General features: G+C 47.8%; 1 protein-coding gene across 5 annotated transcripts in view; it reads left to right on the forward strand.

The window, feature by feature from the left end:
• KIAA2012 (KIAA2012 ortholog) overlaps positions 1–13259 on the forward strand; it is a 389440-nt gene that overhangs the window by 74986 nt on the left and 301195 nt on the right. The window lies entirely within an intron of this gene.

The raw sequence follows: 13259 nt of genomic DNA on the forward strand, positions 1-13259 counted from the left end.
CGAAGAAGAGTGGACCCTGTGATGGTCAGACGAGCTGGATCATTGAATGTCGCTTTGAAGAGGTCCAAGAAAGCAGTCAAATCACTCAAAACAGGATCACTTCGTTCCCAAAGAGGTGAAGCCCAGGCCAGGGCTCTTCCATCAAGAAGTGACAGAATGTAAGTGGTTTTGGTGACTGCATTAGGAAAATAATTTGGTTGCAATAAAAAATGCATAGAGCACTGGTTGATGAAACCCCTGAACATCTGGGCATCACCCAAAAAGCATGTAGGGGCTGGCAGTGGTACTGTGGAATGAATTGCAACCATTTGAGGAGAAGCATCTTTCTCCAGAGCCGTCAGGAAAGACAGTCGAGGATTCAACTGACTGAAGGCTGCGGCTGTCTCTAAAGAATTCTGTTGTTCTGTGATCCATTGAGCCAGGCCAGGGAATGGCCTGTAAGGCTGCGAACTGAGCCGGGTCCATGGAGTTAGCAATCTATTATGGTTTTGGATGATAAAGTGTGGGCCCTTGGTCGTTACAAGAGATGTCTCCTCCCACAGGGACTAAAAATCCCTTACAGTTCGTTCTGCCATGTTTGCACAGTAGTAGTAAAGACTTGGGAAAGAAGTTTACCTGGTAGCATATTGGATGAACTGTAAATAGACTGTAAATATGTTTTCTTCTGTAAAATTGTTTCTTCACATTATCATAAAAAGAGAGTTTGTTTGGGAACTATCAACCTGAGTCCTTGTGAATTATTCAAGAAGCATCAAATGTTTAATTTTTACCAGTTCCCATCAGTAAGGAGTTTAAATATAAGCTTCTCCACCTCCCATGGAAAAGAACTGAATAGCCTTTCTCATGCCTAACAGACGGTCAAATTTTAAAATGACCGTGCACGTAAAAATCGGCACTTATGTGTGTGGCCGGGCCCTGCGCACACTGCACGCATTTTCAAAAGGGCCCAGCCATGCATGTAATTGCTGATATGTACACAAGGGTCGGGCCCTGAATGTTTGTTCTTGGGCCACGGCTTGACCCCAGAGGAATTCCAAAGAGGTACCGAGGCAGGCGAGGCATGCCCGAGCATGGACAGGACAGGAACAAGACTGGACTGAAGACAAGTGATAGATTCCGGAACAGGAACAAAGCTGGACCCAGCCTCCGCTGGACCTGCATGCACCAGTGTGACCCAGCAATGCAAAGCTGGTCATGAGAGTAGACCTCCAGCCACTCGGAAGCCCTTTCGGACCCGCCCCTTGGGAACGACGAGTGCGTGAGGCCAGACGGAGGCTGAGGGCTGGAACATGAAGACTCAGACATAGACTTGAATACTTGACAAGGACTTGGATGCACAGACGAAGACTCAGGCGAGGACTTGGATTAATCAGGAGTTCAAGCAAGGATTTGGGAGTCAGGCAAAAGTACTGGGTGAGAACTGCATCACAGCACGCCTTACACAGCCATCCCATGGGCTGGTCTTGGACCACACTGGACGTGAAGCAGACTCAAGACGAGGTAATGGAAGTTGAGACAGGAACATGGCGAAGATACCGTAGAGGCCTGCACCGGGGCGTGCCCTACACAGCCGCCTGTGGCTGGTCATGGACCACGCTGAAGCGGAGCAGGTACTGGCAAAGTCTTTGGCATGGACGGAGCAGATGCAAGGGAACTCTCTAGACCGGGAACAAGAGACACAGGAACAAGGCTTCACGACAGAAGTCTCCTGGAGGCTTGCGCTGCAGCAGAGAAGGAGGCCTTGTACCACGAAGCGCCCTACACAGCCATCCCGTGGGCTGGTCATGGACTACAACGTGGCACGCCAGGAAAGGTGGATACAAGGAACCTGGGAACTGGATGCAGAAGAGAAGACAAGGGCATCAGGAACAAGACAACAGGAACACGGAGCTTCTGGGACATCAGGAACATCAGGATGTGGAACGACAGGATATTCAGGAACGGAACCACAAACAGGACATCTGGAACATCAAGGCTTTCAGGAACGAACACACAGGACTGCGGAACATCTGGACATGGAACATCAGGAACAAAGGCTCAATGACAAAGGAGTTCCAACAGGAAACACAGGACCTTGAAGCGATGGACCTCAGAAGACTCCTGGAGTGAAGGTCTGGACACCCAGGAGCAAACTGGCTCCTTGCGAAGGCAACGAGAGATTGGCACAGGGCCCTTTTTATAGGACTGAAGCAGGACTGGTGGATGATATCTGTTACGAACGTGGACCCTTGGACCGATCAGAACCGGATGAAGAGTCGTTGAATGAGATGACAACGGAGGTCCCGATCGGAAGGCGGCAAGGACGGAGTAGAAAGTGGCTGGAGGAAGATCCGGGAAAGCCCTATGCGACCAAGGGCCGTGGCAAGGAAGGATGAAGCGGTGGAGCTGGTACAGTGGTGAGGAGATCTTCGCCCTGGAAGCCGAGCCTCCCCCGAGAGGAGCTTGTAGGAGTTCGGCCGCTGGGACTTAGGAGATTCACCCTGGAAGCCGGAGTCCCCCCAGGAGGAGCCCGTAGGAACCCGGCCGCTGGGACTTAGGAGAGCCCGCGGGGGCGGAGTCCGATGGAGTCCGAGGTTGTCGCTCACCAGTCCAGAGTCGTGTACCAGAGTATCGTCGCTTGCCAGTCCGGGATCAGAAGCCAAAGGATCGCTGTAAGCCAAGGCTGGGTCCGAGAGCCGGGAGTCGTCGTAAGCCAGTCCGAGGTCCAGAGCCAGAGGGATCACCGTAAGCCGCACCGGGGTCAGAAGCCAAGAGTCGTCGTAAGCCAGTCCAGAGTCAGAAGCCGAGAATCACCGTAAGCCAGTCCAGGATCAGGAAGCACAGGAAATCAAGAGGATCAGGAACGCAGCAACTGGAGACAGGGTAAACCTGGGAACCTCGTTGCAAGGCAATGTCTTGGCTGAGCTGCAGGGTATAAATACCCTGCAGCTCAGCCAAGTATAAATACCCTGCAGCGTCTGACGTCACCCGGAGGCTTCCCCTGCTTTTTCCCGCGCTGGCCCCTTTAAATTTGGCTCAGAGACGCGCGCGTGCGTCTAGGGGGCGGGGCCAGCCGCCGAGGAACGCCGGCTGCTGCGACGCAGTGAAGAGGGCCTGGCAGGAGCTAGTACAGGCCCGGGTGAGGCGGGGGAACGCCGAGCCTGCGGTGGCTGAGGTCCCCGGAGGTCCGGGGAGTGCGGGCCCAACGCGGGAGCTCGAAGAAGTGAGTAGCGATTCCGGGGCCGACCCGGAATCGCAACAGATATCATCTTCAAGGACCGCAGGGCTTTTCCCACCACTGGCTCTTTAAGAGATGAGCTGAGGCGTGCGCCCGCGCCTAAGGAGAAGCAGGAGAGAGCAGGATCGTTGGTGGCATCCCTGCCACGTGGAAGGCCCAAAGAGGAGCGGCTCCTGCCACGAAGATGAGGAAAGAAGGCACCGGCAGACGCGAGCATCGGCAGGGAGAGCTTCCCTGCCATCTGAAGAACCCGGCAGTGACAAGGACGGCTTCCTTGCCATCTGAGGACCCCGGCAGCAGCTCCAGCCACTAAGGGAACATGTTGGGCGGAGCAGGAGCGGCAGTGGCGGCTTCAGCCATGGAGGGAGGCTCCCGACAACTCAGCCCTGCCACGCAGGGCAGGAGAAGAATACAGCCCCCAGGCCGCAGAGGATAGCGTTGGTGGCGGACTGCCGCGCTGAGAGCAGCTGGAAGAGGTAGGGGGGTTCACAACACTATCCCCAAGCATTATATACAAATTAGAAATGTCACCCATCCCTCCCCCCCCCCCCCCCCCTCCATTAACGACCTCATCAAGAGATCTCTGGCAAGCACACAAATACTTCACAAGGTCCTGGAACCGGACTTGTAGTACCCACCAAGGCATTACTAATAGATATTAAGTACCTATTGCTATAACAATACATGAAAGGATTTCAAACCCCACAACACATTATTGAACCAACTCCATAGGAAATGTGACGTGACACTAATGACCAAATATACTTAGATGAGAATCATAAGATAGGGTAAATATATACAACAAGTTATCCCCTGGATAATTCTCCATGGCTACGCAGCCATTCAATGTAAGATCTCCAAATTTTTCCAAATCTAATCAAAGAACCCACCAGTTTCACTGCTAATTTCTCCATAGCAAACACTTTGTTCAGCCTATTCTTTATAGACAATAAACTAGGAATGTCAGCAAACGCCACTGATAGGCGATTTCTCCTTTAGCAGCCAATAACACTTGTGTAAAAAATGTGTATTCCAAATCAGTTTTGGACTCTATTGGTATACCTAGCAGAAATAATTTTGGGTCCCGTATCACAGAATTCCCTGTAAGATCCCAAAAACACAAAACAATATCCTCTCATAACTGCTGCACCTTGAAGCATTCCCACTACATATGAAAAAATGTTCCCACCTTCCCACAGCCCCACCAACAACGCTCGCGTACTGTTGGGAACATTCTGTGGAGTTTAACTGGAGTTAAATACCATCTAAAAAGATGGACAGATTTTCAAAGGCTACGCGCGTAACATACGGCGTAACCTGAGGAGATCTGCCCCTGCGCGCGCCAAGCCTATTTTGCATAGACTCGGCGGCACGCACAAGCCCAGGGATGCACATATGTCCCGGGGCTTGCAAAAAGGGGCGTGGCCAGGGGACATGGTGTCGGCTTGGGGGCATGGTGGTGGTCCGGGGCGGTCCGGGAGCATGGCCGAGTGCCCCGACACAGGCCGCTGTGTCGGGGCCTGCCGCGCCAGCAGACATTTGGCGCGCACAAGTTACGACTGCCCGGAGGCAGGCGTAACTTCCAGGATAAAGGTTAAGAGGGGGATTTAGGTAGGGCTGGGGGGTGGGTTAGATAGGGGAAGGGAGGGGAAGGTGGGGGAAGGCGGAAGGAAAGTTCCCTCCGAGGCCGCTCCAATTTCGGAGCGGCCTTGGAAGGAACGGCAGCGCGCGCAGGGCTCGGCGCACGCAAGGTGCACAAATGTGCACCCCCTTGCGCGCGCCGACCCCGGATTTTAAGATACGCGCGGCTACGCGCATATCTATTGAAATCCGGCGTACTTTTTTTTGCGCCTGGTGCGCGAACAAAAGTACGTGCTCGCGCTTTTTTTTTAAATGTACCCTAGAATGTTATACCCCATCTCCATCAAGGCAGCAGATACAGAGCATTTCTTCACAGTCAAAAAAAAACACTGATCCCACTCCGTGTCCGCCAGAGGAGCACTTGGATCCCTCTCCCATGCCCTTAAATGAGCAGGTTTACTCTGCAAATCTGCATTCAGTAACCCGTACAGTTTAGAAATGGGCTTACATATCTTGACGTTACAAAAAACCCTCAAAAAGCATTTTCCCTTTATTAAGATCCTGAGTAATCCATTTTTGGTTCATAAAAATGCAGCAGCTGAAGTAACGCAAACCCATCTCTTCGTTCCAACGAATATTTCTCCTGAAGAATGGATGAGGGCAGAACATTGCCTCCACCTCATAGCTGCCCTAATCTAGTCATCCCTAAGGCTGCCCATCTAAAGCTGCAAAATTTATTTCCTGGTGAAAATACGTTCAGAAAGAGAAAAGAAGTAAAATGATGAAACTCCTTGTCCCCCACTAAAGCTGATCTCCACTTTTTCCCATATCTGCAAAGTTGTGCAAGAACAGATTGATAAAAATCATGCACTGGAGCTACCCTCTTTCTCCACACCCTCATTTCTAGTGTATAATTCCCAGCCCAGTGACATTCTATTGCACCCAAGGTTTTTTAACCCAAACGCTATGCCAATCTATAAGTGCCCTCAGCTGGGAGGCCGCGAAATACCACGCAAAAATGGGAACACCTGGAGGAGGAGCGAGGGAGACCATCTGTTTGGTGATTTCAAGGGACGGAGAGAGTGAGGCGAGGCACTTACTGGTATTTCCATCTGCTGACACCCGCTGAATTCCGAACTTCCTGCTCACAGTAATTCAAATCGCTGCACGCCGACGTCATCAAGGGGCGCCTGGCTCTTGCATAAAAGCCAGCCCCCTTCGGCGCATCCTTTGAGGAGGAGCGAGGGAGACCATCTGTTTGGTGATTTCAAGGGACGGAGAGAGTGAGGCGAGGCACTTACTGGTATTTCCATCTGCTGACACCCGCTGAATTCCGAACTTCCTGCTCAAAGTAATTCAAATCGCTGCACGCCGACGTCATCAAGGGGCGCCTGGCTTTTGCATAAAAGCCAGCCCCCTTCGGCGCATCCTTCGAGGAGGAGCGAGGGAGACCATCTGTTTGGTGATTTCAAGGGACGGAGAGAGTGAGGCGAGGCACTTACTGGTATTTCCATCTGCTGACACCCGCTGAATTCCGAACTTCCTGCTCACAGTAATTCAAATCGCTGCACGCCGACGTCATCAAGGGGCGCCTGGCTCTTGCATAAAAGCCAGCCCCCCCTTCGGTGCATCGTCGCCGTCCCGGCGCATCGTGGGAAGGGCGACTATGTAGGAACCGTATTTGGAAGAATTGAATTTATTTTGAACTCATTCTACAAAACAACTTGAACTGTGAGTTAGAACTAGTTATTACGTTTTCTTTTTTCTCCCTTGCTCTAAACCTCCATTACCACTAGGAGTAAGAAAATAATAAGGAACGTGAAGTGTTGGAAGTGTGAGAACTGTGAACAATTACCTGTTTAACTCATGCCTCATACTAAAAGGAAGGCTAGGATTAGGGAGGTAATAACTTCATCTCCCAATCCTATGCCTATCCAAACACAGATATCATCTTTCTACTCACCAGCATCTGTGAAAGAGCCGGTAAATTTGGTCGCAGGGGATTCTGCCACAGAGCGGGTGGAAGAACCCATGACCGAAATATCTTTAACACCCGGCGCCCCTAAGACTCCTCCTCCTCCACAGATTTCTATTTCGGATAATGATTTACCTGACTCTTTTCTTGAATTAGAAGGAGTAGGAGACCTGGCCAGAGTGGGACTAACTGGATCCATAAACTCTGAGGGTAATCAAGTAAATAAGGGAGAAACAGAAGAGATAACAATGAGTTCTATTTGGTCAGCTATAAAATCGCTCGAAGCAGCTATAGTTAATTTGACTAAATCTACGGAATCAACAAATCAACGTTTTATGAAAATTGAGACTGTGATATCAAAAATTGATGGTAAACAACAAGAAATGGAAACGAGGATGAATAATTTACAGTGTAGCTCTCAAAAAATTGCTAAAATAGAAATTGTGTATGATAAAAGACTTGAGACAATTGAAAACTCACTGCGCTATTTGAATTTGAGAGTTCTCAATTTCCCAAGACATGATTTGATTGCTCCGAGAGAATTGTTCAAAGAATATCTTAATGATGTATTAAAAATGCCAGAGAATGCCATTCCTCCCATAACAAAAATTTATTATGTGGAAAGAAAACAGAATGGTATAAATCACGAGAATAAGATCATAGAACCACAATTGAATATCTCAGAACTAATTGAGTCATCACTAGAAACAGATATATTAACTAGAGCTACATTATATGTAACTTTTGTATTCCCTGCTGATAGAGATGCGGTACTTCGCTTGTTCATGAGAAATAGGTTGGAGAAATTTCATGGGGCCCCCATATGGATTTATCCAGATTTATCTCGTCAAACACAGATTAGAAGGAAGAAATTCCTTGAATTGAAAAATGAGGTAGAACGTATGGGAGGGAAAATGCTTGTAAGGTTTCCATGCAAATGCGAAGTTATGTGTCAAAATCAGAAATCCATATTTTATGATATTGCCCAATTAAGAGTATTTTTGGATTCACGAACCCAAGGTTCTCAGGCTATGGGTTAGTGGCATAAATGGAAGTTAGATGCTTACCTTATTTTTTCAATTGTTAATTTTCCTAAATTCCGCTTAATTACCTCAATTAAAAAACTCCTAGTGGATTACTTGTTAAAACTATTTCAGATACTAAATGTTTATTTCACATGTTAAGATTACAAATGAGAATATGATTATTATCAATGTATCTGTAACTATTTTCTGTTCTTTGAAAACTGCATAAATAAATAATTATTAAAAAAAAAAAATGGGAACACCTAGTCCCCCTCTCAATTTAGATTGATATAGCACATTCTTGACACCCTCGGGGGGCCTCCTCTTCCAAATAAAGCTAAAGATCTTTTTCTGCCTTACCTTCAACAGGTGATCCAGAATCAGTATCGGGAGAGTTTGAAAAAAGTAACAAAATCTCAGTAATATATTCATTTTTACTGAGGTGATCCTGCCTAACCAAGACAATCCCAGACAGTCCCATTTATCCAAGTCAGTGAAAATATTCTTAACCAACAGTTCATAATTGAGAAGAAAATAACCTATCCCCTGCTGGCCCAATGTGAACAGCCAGTTATTTAACCCAGTCTTTAGCTATCTTGAATGGAAACAAAGATCTCAAAAGTTTGCATACACTCTGATGAGGCGGAGATATTCAAATTTCAAATTTATCTTCATTCACCTTGAATCCAGCAAGCTTCCCAAATCCACACATCCCCCTCAACACCCCACCTAAGGACTCTGCAGGTGACTCCAATGGGAACAAAAGTATCATCTGCGAAGAGAATCATCTTATGTTACCCTCCATTACCTATACCTCTAATGTGTCCTTCCCTCCGTATGCGTTCCACAAGAGGTTCTAATGAGAGATCAAAAAGCAGGGGAGATAGTGGGCATCCCTGATGAGTGCCTTGCCGAACTTCAAAATGTTTAGTATATCCCCCATTAATTTTAATGCAGGCCTGTGATTTGGTATTGGACCCTCGTCGAGAGAAGACTCGCACCTATGTCCTGCTGGCCCTGGCACCCAAGGGCTCAAGCTGAGGGGAACGTGGGCTGGTATAGGTGAAGCTCCAGCCTGGTCTTCCTCGCCAGTACTGCCTCCCGGAGATGAGGACCACTGGGGCTGTCCCTTAGTAATGGCTCCACACCTCATCCCGGATCAAGGGTCCACACCACCAACAGTTTGGCAAGGCAATGGATCAGGCGGACCTGCTCGGTCTCCAAGCCATTCCTGGACTGGCGCAGCGGCTCCAGCAATAACAACAGTGCCTGGATGTCCTGGCAGCTACGGTTAAATGTCTGACCAACTGACTGAACTCAACTCCTATGCCAGGGGTTCCCTTGCCGACACCCACAGCAGCAACAGCCCTTCCGCCTCTCTCCACCTCCCGGCACCTCTTCGCTACTCAGGGGACCCGAAGCAGTGTCGCAGGTTTCTGAATCACTGCTTAAGAATATAAGAACATAAGAAATTGCCATGCTGGGTCAGACCAAGGGTCCATCAAGCCCAGCATCCTGTTCCAACAGAGGCCAAACCAGGCCACAAGAACCTGGCAATTAGCCAAACACTAAGAAGATCCCATGCTACTGATGCAATTAATAGCAGTGGCTATTCCCTAAGCAAACTTGATTAATAGCTGTTAATGGACTTCTCCTCCAAAAACTTATCCAAACCTTTTTTGAACCTAGCTACACTAACTACACTAACCACATCCTCTGACAACAAATTTGGACCTTGTTAAGCAACTACAGCTCCCCATGGTTCCAAGGATCCCACCGTTGGTGATCTCCTTGATTCAAGGAGACCCGTTACCAGGTCGAGTCACCCATGTCACTGCCCCGGTGAGACTCTGCACCGGGATCTTCCACGAAGAAGAGATCTTGTTCTTTGTACTTGAGAAGGCCATTCACCCAGTGGTGCTGGGACTCCGTTGGCTCCAGAGGCACACCCCCTGCATCGATTGGGAGACACTGCATCTCGCCTCCTGGGGGCCCAACTGCTATTCCACCTATCTCCATGGCCTGCCCCGGCCCAGACTCCTGCTGGCCACATCCTCACCAGCCCTGCTGACCCAGTATGCTGACTTCGCGGATGTGTTCTCGAAGGAGAAGGCGAAGACACTCCCAGAGCACCGTCCGTTTAACTGCGCCATCAACCTCCTGCCAAATACCACACCCTCTCGGGGTCGGGTGTACCCACTGTCTCTCCCCAAGACTCAGGCAATGTCACAGTACATCCGTGAGAACTTGGATAGTGGGTTCATCTGTCCGTTTAACTCTCTGGCAGGCGCCGGGTTCTTTTTCGTGGCAAAAAAGGATGGCACCTTGAGGCCCTTCATTGATTATCGAGGCCTTAAAGCTATCACCTGCCGAGACATCCCGGAACTGCTGGACCATCCCCAAGGAGCAAAGATCTTCACTAAGTTGGACCTCTGTGGAGCCTACAATCTGGTCCACATTAAACTGGGGACGAATGGAAGACCGCTTTTAACATGCGTGATGGCCACTACGAATACTTAGTGATACCACTTGGCCTATGTACCGCATCAGCGTTCTTCCAGAATCTCATGAATGAGGTTTTCTATGACATGCTCCACACCAACATCATTGTCTACCTGGACGACGTACTGATTTATTCAAAAGACTGGCCCACTCATTGCCTGGAGGTTCGCCGCATCCTGCAACACCTGGGAGAACATCACCTTTTCGCCAAATTGGAAAAATCCCTTTTCAAACAGGAGTCTCTCCCCTTCCTGGGCTTCATTGTCTCCACTACAGGATTCCATATAGACCCCAAGAAGGTCGCAAGATTTAGGCAGGTCATGAGTTGTGGGTGATCATATCTGATGATCTTAAGGTGGCTAAACTAGTAGACAAAGTGATGACAAAAGCCAGAAAGATGTTTGGGTGCATAAGGAGAGGAATCGCCAGCAGAAAAAAGAAGATGATATTGTCTCTGTATAAGTCTCTAGTAAGACCTTATTTGAAATACTATGTACAGTTCTGGAGGCCGTACCTTCAAAAGGATACAAACTAGATGAATCAGTCCAGAGAGCAAATACAAAAATGGTAATAATAAAGCATATGGGAGCATCACTTAAAGATCTAAACATGTATACCCTGGAGGAAACATGTATTTAACCTGAAAAAAAACCCCTGAAATCATCATACTAAGCCATATCATTAGATCTACTATACCGGATCAGTTTATTTTTGACAATCACACACTACACATTTCTAAAAAAGTTCAAAATTTAGGCATAATCTTGACCCACTGTTAATTATGACTCAGACTTCTTTCGCAAAATTAAGATTATTAAGACACATCAAACCATTCTTAACTACATCTGATTTCAGAACAGTCTTGCATGCATTCATTTTTCCATCTGTTAATTATTGCAACTCTCTTTTCATAGCTTTACCACAACAAATTATCCAAAATTCTGCATCTAGAAGGCTTATCGGAACCAATATTAGAGAACACATAACACCAGTTTTATACTCAATGCATTGGCTACCTATATATTGGCGTATTCAATGTAAGATATTATCAATTATTTACAACTTACTTTACAATGTAGCCTCCCCTTGGGTTAGCGCAGACCTGAAGATATATACTCCTATCCGTACACTTCGTTCCTCCAGTCAATGATTGCTGGATATTCCACCCCCAAGATAGTCCCGATTGGGTTCCAAAAAAGAATGGAACTTACACTATGGAACACAGTTCCAACTATAAATATGCGGTACATTGTAGCGTTGACAGAGGAGATGTGGACCCCTTGCCCAAAGGGGAGTTGACACTACCTGAGGGAGAGAACTCCCACAGGTCCCCACCGTCGGGAAGCAAGGCTGAACTGAAGCAAGGGCCGGCTGAAGCTTCACCAATACCAGCCCCGTTCCCCACAGGTTGAGCCCTTGGGTGCGTAGAGCCAGCTGGACTTAGGTGGGCCCTTGAGAATGTTCGGTCCGAGGTCAGAAGCCAGAGGATCACCAATCGCCAGTCCGAGGTCAGAAACCAGAAGATCCATCCAGAAGCTAAAGGATGGGCGGCAGGAACAGGACTTGGAAAGGCAGGACAGGACTCGGGAAGGCAGGAAGCAGGAGCAAGAGCACAATGAAGCACAGACAAACTCACCGAAGCAAGCAGACTCGTTGCCAAGTCGAGGAGTATGAGGAAGAGGCTTCTATAAATACTCCTTGACCCTTGACATCATCCGGACAGCTGAAGATAATTTTGATGATGTGAGCTCTTTAAATGATTGCAGGAGGCACGGCCACACGCCTAGGAGGGCGGTGACCCGAAATGGAAGCAGGAAGTGCTGGCGTGCGGCCCGACGTCATGGAGAGGAGGCTGAGGGATCACTCTCCCACCACAGAGCGTAGCAGTGGCTCGGCAGCAGGAGCTGCCGAGAAGGAGAAGGTCAGGAGCCTGCATCGGGGACGTCTCCCCACAGCCGCAGAGGTGCCGGCAGCCATCCCGGCATCACGGAGGAAGAAAGGAGCCGGCCGCGGCTGGGAACCCTAACATATATCCGTTCAGGACTGCATTTAAAGATCTTATAGAACAACAAACCAATTAAGATCTCCCGTGTAATACAAAGGTTGTTCTGATGATTTATTTTTACTATGTTTTGTCATGCCTCATGGTTTTGTTGTTCATTTTATTATGTGCATACTATGTAACCTGCCCCAAACTTTGGAGGGCTTGGTCTAGAAATGATTTTAAATAAATAAATGGTAGAAATAATTATGTCTAACGAATAAATGCACAGGAGATGGATCTCTTTTGAAGGAAAGGAGGCTCTGGAATGAGGGGGTCATGAGTTGAGGGTGAAAGAGGCTAGAAGGAATAATCTAAGGAAATATTTCTGACCAGAAAAGGGGGGACGATGCATGGACCTGTCATCCTGTGGAGGTAGTGGAGACAAGGACAATGTCAGAAGTTAGTTGAATGTTGTATTACAATTTTCAATAAACAGATTTAAACATAAAAAATGCATGGGTCAAGCACAGAGGATTTCTGAGGGATAGGAAAGGCTTATAAAGCTATACAGAAAATGTGAATGGACAGCTTGGATAGGCCATATTGTCTTTATCTGCTGTTATGTTCTTTATATCTGTAATAGTAAATGCCTCTCAGTTGGCATTATTCTTCTTACTAGTTCTACTGGTTTTTTCCTATTTTTTAAATTGGAGCAGAAATCTTAAAACTTGCAAACTGTAAAAAGAGAACATTGCTAGAGAAATCATGCTCTGTGTTCTAGCAATTAAATTGATCCTAGTCAATTAAACCAAAACTAACATTGAGGAAGCAACAGCTCAGAATTTCTGCTGTCATAGCTTTATTATTCACATTCAGGCTGATTCTGTAAAGTGCACTCGGCCGTGCGCTCTGTTTAACATGGGTTTGGCCACATATTTTCGAGGGGAGTCTATTACCCCTTATACTGTAAGGGGC

Source organism: Rhinatrema bivittatum, chromosome 6, assembly GCF_901001135.1.
Source record: "Rhinatrema bivittatum chromosome 6, aRhiBiv1.1, whole genome shotgun sequence".
In the NCBI taxonomy this organism is placed as follows: domain Eukaryota; kingdom Metazoa; phylum Chordata; class Amphibia; order Gymnophiona; family Rhinatrematidae; genus Rhinatrema; species Rhinatrema bivittatum.